Here is an 11,390-nt window from a genome sequence, read left to right as displayed (position 1 = left end):
CTCTCGTTTAGTCCTTGTAATGTCCGCTGGATGGCGGTGCTTCTATATGGGGAATATATGATGAAAAGATGCGAGATGGTGGTACTTAGAGTGTTGAATAGGTGGACGAACGGACACACGGACAGATACATGGATGTACACATGAACGGACGCAGGGGCGGATGCATGGACGAACGCAGGGTCGGACGCACGAACAGACGCACGCACGGACGGGCGGATGGACGCATGGACGGTCACACAGGCGAACGCATGGATGGACGGAAGCAAGAACGAATGAACGGACGAATGCTTCGCCCCACTCTTCATCATTCACTCCGTGGATATGCTGCCAATTTTTCTCAAACACCCTTTTGGAGGCATGGATCATCGCCTTTATGCAGCCGCGAATATTTTAGCGGGGGTAGAGATGGTGCGAGACGTGGTAGAGCTGATATTCTATTATAGATTTCTTTATTATTGGCACTTCGTCAGTCCTTGTAGCAGCGCTCATCCTACATACGCGACGGATATGAAACGATGAGAGCGAACATAAAGCTCGCACCACACCGGCTTTTTTCGATTATGTGATAAGAACGGCGCGAAAATATAACAACACAAATATTGTTCAATCTGTTTAGCGGTTCCCGATCATGGTGGCGTCATGGAACTTGAGGCCGACACGTTCTCTGCATGTATCCTTCAGATGATCCTTAAAGTTATAGCCGCCTATTCTTTTCAGGATTGACTACCGTTAGGTTGGTTTATCAGAAGCTAAATGGTGAAAGGTAACCCCAATGAGTGCACGCCTTCCTCAAGCCCATAAGCAGACGGTGTTATAATAATCGTGATGTCATAGTTGAGTCCGGAGAGTTGCCCCGGCGTGGTGGTCTAGGGGCTGCTGACCGGCTGCTGACCGGCTGCTGACCCGCAGGTCGCGGGAGCGAATTCCGGCTGTGGTGGCTACATTTTAAATGGAGGCAAAGACGATGTGGCCCCATGTGCTGAAATTTGGGTGCAGGTTAAAGAACCCCAGGTGGTAAAAATTTCGGGAGAGCTCCAGTACGGTGCCTCTCATAATTTTGGGACGTCAAACCCAATATAAAAAAGAGCCACTGTGAGTTCATTAAGCTCGAAGCAGGTTCAATCACCATAGGATGCATGAATGACGGAACACTTCTGCTTCTCTGACCGGAATGTTCATGTGATGAATATCACAGATATTCATCACATTAAAATTGTCGTAACAGGTTTCTGTGGACACCGATTACTTTGAGAGACATTTGTTTTCTTCCAAACATGGGAGGATATATTGGTTGTATCCATGCACTCAGTAGCAAACACCAGATAAAAATCTCGTCAAAGTAGATATACCTTCGGTGGCTTTCCTTCGTGTCACTGAAAAAAACAAACTTCCATGCACCTCGAGAAAGCGTGCGGACGGAAGGGGACTATGTAACTTTTTTATTAAGCGATATGTTGTGAAATGATTCTCAAGGTATGTGGATATTTTGTACACACAGACATGTTGAACAGTTGATTGATTCATTTATATGTGGGGTTTAACGTCCCAAAACCACCCTATGATTATGAGAGACGCCGTAGTGAAGGGCTCCGGAGATTTCGACCAGCTGGGGTTCTTTAACGTGCACCCATATCTGAGCACACGGGCGTACAACATTTCCACCTTTATCGGAAATGTAGCCGTCGCAGCCGGGGTATGATCCCACGTCGTGTGAGTCAGCAGCCGAGTACCTTAGCCACTAGACCACCATGGCTGGGCTATTGAACAGTAATTAAGATTTTATACAACCAGTACTTTACAATTGCGTAACAATACCAATCGCAACATGGGTCTTAGCAACACCAGGAGCGACAAGCTGAATGGCAGCACGTGTGCTCGCGAGGATGGTAGCCCTTGGCTGTGCTACGTAAATCAACTTCAGGGGTGGCGCTTAACTACAACTGACGTTGACCCGACGTGATGGCATTTTGTAAGAGTACTTGAGTATCGTTTACAAATTTTGATAGCCAGCACTGCAACCGCAATTGACGCTTCACGAACACTCGCCTTTTTTTGAAAAAGCAGTTCCCATGCCTGGCGTTGCTCTGGGTTGAAATACTTGATTGCACGCAGAATTCGTGGGTTCGATTCGTGCTGTGACCCTTACATTTACTCTGTGGATTCGTCGGGTCGACGCTGCGCATGCAGTTCTTAATGCTCCCACATTAAAATTACCTGGTTCTGTTATCGCCGTTCTTTGGTAGATATAAACTGTCTATCACCCTTGGCACACACCCGCATACCATAGACCATACATAGTATACGGGTGTGTGTCTTCCAGACACGTGTGCCACATACCCTATAACATGGCTCGTGGTATACGGGTATGTGGAACATGTGTGTCGAGGAGAGGATTTGACGACTCTAATAATTGTTGAGCATTAACGTCCCGAAACCACCACATGATTATGAGGAACGCTGTAGTGGAGGGCTCCTTAATGTTCAACCACCTTGGGTTCTTTAACGTGCACCCAAATCTGAGCACACGGGCATCACACAGACAGACAGACAGACAGACAGACAGACAGACAGACAGATGAATGATGATGATGATGATAGATAGATAGATAGATAGATAGATAAGATAGATAGATAGATAGATAGATAGATAGATAGATAGATAGATAGATAGATAGATAGATAGATAGATAGATGGATAGATAGATAGATAGATAGATAGATAGATAGATAGATAGATAGATAGATAGATAGATAGATAGATAGATAGATAGATAGATAGATAGATAGATAGATAGATAGATAGATAGATAGATAGATAGATAGATAGATAGATAGATAGATAGATAGATAGATAGATAGATAGATAGAAACACTCAAAGTTCTCGGAGTAGGCCAAGAAAAAGCATTTAAAATGGCCCATGTATCCGCAATATAATGGCAATCTCTACATTTCACTCGCAAGCTTTGTGAATAGGAATGAAAAGTTTGAATGCTTTTTGACGGAACCACAAAACTTGCACTTGTTATGCGGCAACACACTGCACTGTCAATGATTTCCGAACACCAGTGTGAAACGACACTGTTAAAGAAGCTATGATATTTTTATTGTAAATAAAATAAAAATTTCTTATACAGTGGGGGGAAAATTGGGCGAGTTTGTGATGCATGCTGAACCACAGTTCGACTACCAAGACCAAAAGACGAAAAGAATAGACATCGGCTATAAATGGCAACAACTTCTTCATTAAATTTTTTCACCGAAAAAAAAAAACGAGTGCAAATACCGAGCCGCGTAGGCAACTTGGAAGTGAAAGGAATGCTGGCGAATCTAACCAGAGTGCAGGAAGTATGAAGATGAAGCGACAGCAAGCAACACCACCGAGAGCATTTATGAAGTGTGAAAATATGTGGCTGGTTTTCTGCTTTGCATTGATGTAATGCTGTTCAGTTTTCAAGGCAGAAATTCTATAATAAGGCTTGATAACACGACGCTTCAGATCATGTCTCGCTATTTCATTCTAAGTTAATACAATGTTGTCGTTCTTCCTTATAAGGAATGCCACTCTTGTATAGACTAGTAACGTTTATTCTACAGAATAAAGTTTTATTGTCATCAGATGTCCGTCACTCCTCCAGCATTTTCACTGACAAGTGTATCCTGTAGCTTAAGGTGCGTGGTTCTTCCAACGATGTATTTGGTAATACAGTTACTAGTTCATTTCTTGCTGAACGTATTCGATAAAGATAAATGACGTCCCATTAGAATATGCAAAATAGTGTCTGTTCGGCAATACAGCGTCATATTGGTAATATTGCGTTCAGCGTAGGACGTTATAACGTAACACTTTATCATTGTGATTTCATTTCAAACACCTGATGACAAAAATTAGCGGACCCTTAAGCTTCGCCTTTAAAAGTTGAACGCAATAGCGATATTCTGTTCCTAGTGCGTACTTCAAACACTTGGTGTAAGAAATCTTTTCCAACTTGCTATGCACCCATTATGTGCCCTTAAGGGTGCAGTATCGTGTGTGTCTTTTGTAGTGGGTGACTGGCTTTAGACTATGAAGTCGTGATAGTTTCATTTTCTGACGCCCGATGGCACTGTACACTTGTCCCATAGTCTTGTCCCAAACATGTTGTATTGTGAAACAACAGGACGCGTGTATTTGTAAAGCACGAACGAATTACTTTCACTTCATTTTCAAGCAGAGGAAGTTATTTTCACTGTATTCATGAGCAGATGCGTGGCTTCGTGGAAGAACACCCGCTTACCACGCAAACGACGCGGGTTGGATTTCCACTAAGACTCAAAATTTCTTCTTCCTTAGTCTATTTGCATCTTTCTTGATGTTTAGGTCACGCAAACATGGCCAATTTTTCGCTCATAACAACCAACGCCAATGCCAAGACTGACGCTGGAATTTCTGGGAAACGAGTCCTTTAACGCTCTTGCGTTAAAAAAAGCACCGACTCAAACGTGGGTGGATGTACGCAACTTTTCCTAAACAGCCCACCCAAGCGCTCTGGTATACAGAGTTCTATTTTCCTTGATTTTAAAGCGAATAGCGTTGCCTACTCTTGCACACTTTTTGTATCGCACTAGCCTACATGACATAGGTCGACCCCGCAGAACCTTACTTGAGCCGACCTTACTAAGCGAAAGCGAATCACCAGCGGGGAAATGTTGCGCCGGTGACAGACTATACAGCGGCCGTGAGCATAGCCCGAAAGATTCGGCAATAGGCAAGCGGTAAATTTGGAAATGAAAACACTCGAATATCTGCGTTATAGCGGCTCTAATTTACAAATTTAACATTGTTTCCAAGTAGCAGATAACATATAGGCCCATGTAGACCCATGTAGGCCGATGTGCTAAATTTAGGTGCACGTTAAAAAACCACCCCTGGTCGAAGTTTCCGGAGACCTCCACTACGGAATCTTTCATAATGCTATGGTGGTTTTGGAATGTTAAACCTCAACAAATCTTATTACTACTGCTTATGATGATGATCACAACGATCAGATGATTGCGATGTATTATAGCCCAGGCCTTTGTAATGAGTTGGCAGCTTTCGACTAGTCACTCGTTATACCCGATTCTCATTGTCTGACACATAGTGGGATTGTACCCTACTGCCAAGCAATATTACACCTGTTCACGCAATTTTTTGCTGGACATGATGACTGTATAGGATCCTTTCCAAAAGCGGCTTCCGGCCATGGCAGGGCTCTGCGGTAGAATACTTGACTGTCACGCAGGAAACCTCGGTTTAATACCGGATATAACCTAGATAATGACCTGATTTCTGTTAAACTAGCTAAGATCACTTGGAGTTTCGTACCACACGTCGTGATTTTTTCAAGGCCTGCGTGTGTTCAGGCACCTAAGGCCTTCACTTTATTGAGAATTCCACGCATTACACTAGTAATATGCTTTCGCAGTTCGACACTGGCACCCAAGGTGCTTCAGCTCAGACCATCTTGATCGTAGAACCATTTACACTAGAAAGCTTCTCGCTTTTTTGCTACCATGTCATTTTCACCTCGTGTTAGAAACGTAACAAAAGCTTGCATCCATAGAGTTTTCTACAATATTTTAAGAAGCAAGCTATATGATCGCGTTTGCGAAACTTCCTAAAAACAAAAGTTGATGAGGGAGCCAATCGAAATCCGTTATTTCAAAATACCCGTAACCATGCGCTAAACCATGCTTTCACTGCGCGTTGTTTTAATTTGTAATCTTCACTTTAGAAACAATGACGGCAGAATGGTGTTTCAAGAGCTGCTTACACGCACAATAACATGCATTGCCGTATGGGCGGCCGTGTGTAAGATTGCGGCCTCACACCGTAGCTCCTTATACACGTGGCCGAGCCTTCGTAAGCCCGATAAGCGCGTCAGCTCGCGATAGACAAAAAGAAAGAAGGAAGAAACTGGAAGCACAAAAAAACATCGCGTGATGCAACGCTTCCGAACGCGTCAGCGTTACTGCACGCCCCCCCCCCCCCCCCTCCCCATCTCTCGGTTACAGTGGCCGCGCAACCCTCGCTCTTCACGGCCGCCTTTCCGCCACCGACAACATGCGCACGCACCTCGGACTCTGGACACTCAACGACAGCGTCGCAGTCGAATGAGCTGTGAGGTGCTGATCTGCCGCGTAAGTTCTCGAATATTCCATCGCATTCCTTCAGCTGTCACGCATCTATTCATCCGTACCTGGTCGGTACCCGTCACCGTGAAATATATCATTACAGGAAGCTCGAGGTTTCAGTGACATATTATGTAGCGAGCGGATGTCGTCTCTAGTTTCTGACCATGGTACCCGAGTTTCTAGATGCAGAGTCCGCGGCAAGTACAAAGTATTCTCTGTACTGGGTTTTGCGGCGCTGACAGTTTCCAGACAAGTAGAAACCACCTTACATCGTTATATCACTTTACAAACGCGTTTTACCTTACAAACCGTTCATTTGCATAAATGTGCAGTGCTGTTTTTAGGAAGATTCGATTGCTTATAAGTGAATGAACGAACGACTCAATGAATTCATTCATTCATTCATTATTCATTCATTCTGCATACAGAACAAAAGCAGAAGCTGAGGACATCAATTGTGAAGGCTTCTGCTATTATGCATTAATTTGTATTGGATGACACCAGTCCTCAAAGAAAATTGAAGGAATGAGCACAATCATCATAAACTTACCGCCATGTTCTGTGGCTCTTAGTTTGAACTTGCAATATAATATTTTTAACCCACCGTGTTTTACAGTGTTACTGTACCAAACGCCTTCTTTAGCCGATGGTGCTCTTTTTATTTTTTTCTGCTCGTAAAGAGAACGTTGCTGGCACGATGCTCTAGTAGTGTGTAAGAATTCCATTTGAAAAGTGCACGAAGTCGGCTCTGCTTTCTTTTGATTAGTTACTCACGAACGCTCCTGGGGAAATCCTTATCTCGCCACAGCATCAGCTAAATTTCTGTTTCTACCCTCTCATTTCGTAGCGCTGTATGTGACTGCTCATTACGCTATATGTGCTCTCTATATGCATGTGCTTTGCAGTCCGGCGCCTTATTTAATCATGCCTGACTGAGTAGGCGCAATTTTCTTTCTCACGGTATAAATGAAATGCAAGAGTCTCGTGTTCTTAATGCGATGAAAATAGGTAGTTTGTCTATGTTGCTTGGCAATGTGCTTGCGATAGGGACACGCTACGAAGAACGCAGAACACAGTTTAACAGAGCAAGCCCCGCCGCGGTGGTCTAGTGGCTAAGGTACTCGGCTGCTGACCCGCAGGGCGCGGGTTCAAATCCCGGCTGCGGCGGCTGCATTTCCGATGGAGGCGGAAATGTTGTAGGCCCGTGTGCTCAGATTTGGGTGCACGTTAAAGAACCCCAGGTGGTCAAAATTTCCGGAGCCCTCCACTACGGCGTCTCTCATAATCATATCGTGGTTTTGGGACGTTAAACCCCACAAATCAATCAGTTTAACAAAGCAATACTGTGTCCTGTTTTTTTTTAATATTTATTCCCCTTTGTTTAGTGTTTTATTACCATAAGCGCATCTCCAAGCCAGCCTGTGTTCTTACATTCAAGTTTAGGTTAAGAAACACAAGTGGTCAAAATTTCTAAAGCCCTCCACTGAGACGTACCTCATAATGAAAATATGGTTTCTTTGGAGACGTAAGTAAAGCCACAGAAAGTTTTACGGATTTACCATGGACGGCTTTATAGATTTAACGATCTAACATAGACGGCTCTTATAACAGATATTAGTTCCTCAGCATTTCAAAAGCTATGTGTCTTTAGACAAAAAATAAACACACGTCTTCTAAAATTAGGCTTTTAGCACTTTCCACAATCATAAGGCCAAAGCTTCTACACACTTATGCGCTTTCGGACCCACACACAAAAAATATATGCACCAGCTTGAAATTATTCAAAGGAAAGCGGTTCGTTTTATTTATTGAAATTATGAAAGACACGGTGCAATCACAGAGCTAATGCGGAATAAGAAGATTACGCCTCTGGAAAGACCTAGAAAGATAGCTCGCCTATCTTTTCTGCATAGCATTCTGAGCAGAAAAAGGAATATAACGTGGCCGTCCTTTCTAGCGCAGCTGACGTCAAGACGAACACGTCACATACCAACCCATACTTTGAAGCCTATATTTGCTATTACAGTTGTTTTCAGTAACAGTTTTTTTTTTTCGAAATCGATATCGCAATAAAGTAAGATCCCAGAGTTCGTCTTTCAAGCAAATGATTTCCAACACTGTCTGAAAGAATATTTGATGGTGGATCTATGACACCAATGTTTTGTTTCTGATATGTTGGTTGCGTTATTGGCTCTTCGCACTACTTGTAAAACTTACCTGCGATTGCGTTATTATTGTGCCGTTTATACATGTAACTGTGAGTTTATGTGCTAAAACTATTTTGTATAAACGTGTACATTTTAGGTACGCTTGCTCATGTTAATATTCCTATGTATATGTATGCCCCTCCTGCTTTAGGCCAGCAACCTTGGCCTGTATATGATGAAATCAATCAATCAATAAATAAATAAATAAATAAATAAAAGTTGAAGTCCATAAATAGCATTGCACTGACTAAATTGCTCACATAACCAAAGACGGCTACGACAAGCGCTCTGTCACAACACTTTTGGAGATGAAAGTGTGTGTGTGGGTGTGTGTGCGTGCATGTTCGTGTGCGTGTGCGTGTGTGTGTGTGTGTGTGTGTGTGTGTGTGTGTGTGTGTGTGCGTGTGTGTGTGTGTGTGTGTGTGTGTGTGTGTGTGTGTGTGTGTGTGTGTGTGTGTGTGTGTGTGTGTGTGTGTGTGTGTGGAAACATACACGTAAATCTTCAGAAACAGCTATAGAGAAGACATGCCCTTCATGCTAAATGAACACACTGCAGTGCATACTACATGCGATGCTTTGGAACAAAAATACATATATGCATGTTATACATTTGGTCGTAGTCAAACGCCCTTCGTGCACCTTAACTGTTCAAAAATAATAAACATAGCATAAGTACCAATTAGTCAATGTAACTAGTGTCCTTACCAACAGTGCGTTTCGTAAATGATTGAGCAGAATATCTTTACCACAAAAACCTGCTGATTGTTGATTGGGCTTAATACTGGTGATAGCAAAAACTGTAGCAATTGTAGCTTAACGAAAATGGTGCTTTTGGCAAGACAGTTTTCAGGCTTGTGTCTAATATAATTAGTCTTGCTACCTTTTATTCCTGCTAGTGTATCGAGCGATGCATTATTAATATAACCCAACCCAGTTCCAATTTTATTAGAAGCGTAATAGAAGCGCACTTTACACTAATTTGAGTAGTAATGTGATTAATAAAAAAACGTCATGGGGGTGAAGATAGCCATGGCTTTTTTTATCAAACACGACGCCCGTACTCACCAGAAGCGCGAGTTTCTTAACTGGAGGTTGTTGGCCAAAAGAGCAATCAGTAATTTAAGACTTCTGCATAAATAAGAATGACGTTGATGTATTTATGAAGACCATATAAAATATTTTGTACAATACCACTCATTTTACAGAGTTCAGAGCACGTCGTTAGCCCGAGCCATGTGTGCTCCAAAGCATGTTTTCATTGACCCCATTAACAATGCTAGCTTTACTTCAGTGTCAGTTAGTTCAATTAACGTGATCTTCGCAGCGGTTTTAGAATTTGAAGCATTTGTTAAAAAATTCTGGTGACTTTGGCCATATCTATCTATCTATCTATCTATCTATCTATCTATCTATCTATCTATCTATCTATCTATCTCTATCTATCTATTTATCTATCGATTTACCTATCTATCTATCTATCTATCTAATCTATCTATCTAATCCATCTATCTATCTATCTATCTATCTACCCTATGATTTATAGCTCTCTTGACTGTTTCGATAATGGCATTTATACCGAAATTGGTATGCCATAACATGACTGTATGACCAGCATAACTGACTCGTCATCATACGAAAATCATGACACGTATGTCATGAATATCATTATTTACATTTCACAAGTCTTGCTGCCCTTGCGGTACTTGCGTTCACATGACATATTGCAAAATTGGTATGGTATGACAGGACTGCATGGCGAACATAAGTGACAGACCCTAACTTAGAAATCATGACGCGCATGTCCTGTAAGACATGACTACACGTCACACTCATGGTGCGCTCACGGCCGTCTTTCCAGCTTCATATTGTCGCGGGTTGTAAATTACAGGGGGTTTATTTAAAAACACGGACAGTGAAACTTATAGAGACGCTCTCAGAGAAGGCCGCTAGGATTGTCGTCTTCTTCACTTGCCTGCGCTGCGCCTCTCGAGCAAAACCGCCTTCTTCGTTGTCGTTGCTATCTCGCCGCTAAATGCAGCTATGCACGCGGCAATATATACGAAATTTCATGTTACGCGACGTGAATGAATGACAAAGGTATATGACTGGTGCAAACACCATAATCATAATATGCGTGTCATGTAAGAACATGACAACTTACCACGCTCATAATGCGCTCGCGGCCGTTTCGCTATCTTCAGAAAAATCAAATTTGATATTACGTGACGTGAATAGACGACGAATGTGACTAACACGATCAAAACTAATAATCATGACATGCGTGTGATCTAAACATGACTACATTCTGCGTTCATAGTGTGCTCGTGGCTGTTTTGCTAGCTCCACGTCAACCAAGTTTGGTATCTCATGGCATTAATAGACTACGAAGGTAAATTACATGTCCCAACATTATAAGCATGATATGCGCGCCATGTAAAACATGACTACATGCTATGCTCTTGCGTGCTCGCAGGTGTTTCGATAGCTTTGCATATATCAAATTCGGTATTACGTGACAGTGAATGGACGATGAACACAAATTCCAGGCGTAAACATAATAAATTTGACATGGAACTTATGTACGGCATAATTATGTCCGCCTGGTAACATTGTGCTGATTTTAAAGTGACATCAACCTTCCGCATTCGTGCTCCGCATATCATCGATTCCTACTGTACGTGGGATGTGCCAATTTTTCGACATGGCACACTGCTTTAGTTTTATAGTTAACCTAATTGATCTTTATTAAATTCGAAGGATTTCTTAGTGAACCAAATGAACTTTGAGCTTATCTATCTGCACATCTATCTATCTATATTTCTATCTATCTATCTATCTATCTATCTATCTATCTATCTATCTATCTATCTATCCACCTACATAGAGCGAGATTAGCATAAAAAATTAGGAGGTTTTGCGAACACCGTCATACCACGGGACGCGATATGAGGGTGTGCGCCACAAATATGTGACAGTTTATGGTTACCCAGGAACTTCGCGAGCAGACATGGGTAATTTAAATGCAACA

General features: G+C 42.3%; 1 protein-coding gene across 1 annotated transcript in view; it reads left to right on the top strand.

The window, feature by feature from the left end:
• The first annotated feature begins 6,049 nt into the window (after window positions 1-6,049).
• The window catches only part of Inos (Inositol-3-phosphate synthase), a 79,605-nt gene continuing 74,264 nt past the window's right edge, over window positions 6,050-11,390 (top strand). The window contains exon 1 of the mRNA XM_037428792.2: window positions 6,050-6,161. The gene's annotated coding sequence lies outside the window, so the exon portion shown is untranslated. The remainder of the gene's footprint in view (window positions 6,162-11,390) is intronic.

This window comes from Rhipicephalus microplus, chromosome X (assembly GCF_043290135.1).
Source record: "Rhipicephalus microplus isolate Deutch F79 chromosome X, USDA_Rmic, whole genome shotgun sequence".
NCBI lineage: Eukaryota > Metazoa > Arthropoda > Arachnida > Ixodida > Ixodidae > Rhipicephalus > Rhipicephalus microplus.
The sequence above is the reverse complement of the archived record's forward strand: the minus strand, read 5'-3'. Positions and strand labels throughout refer to the sequence as shown.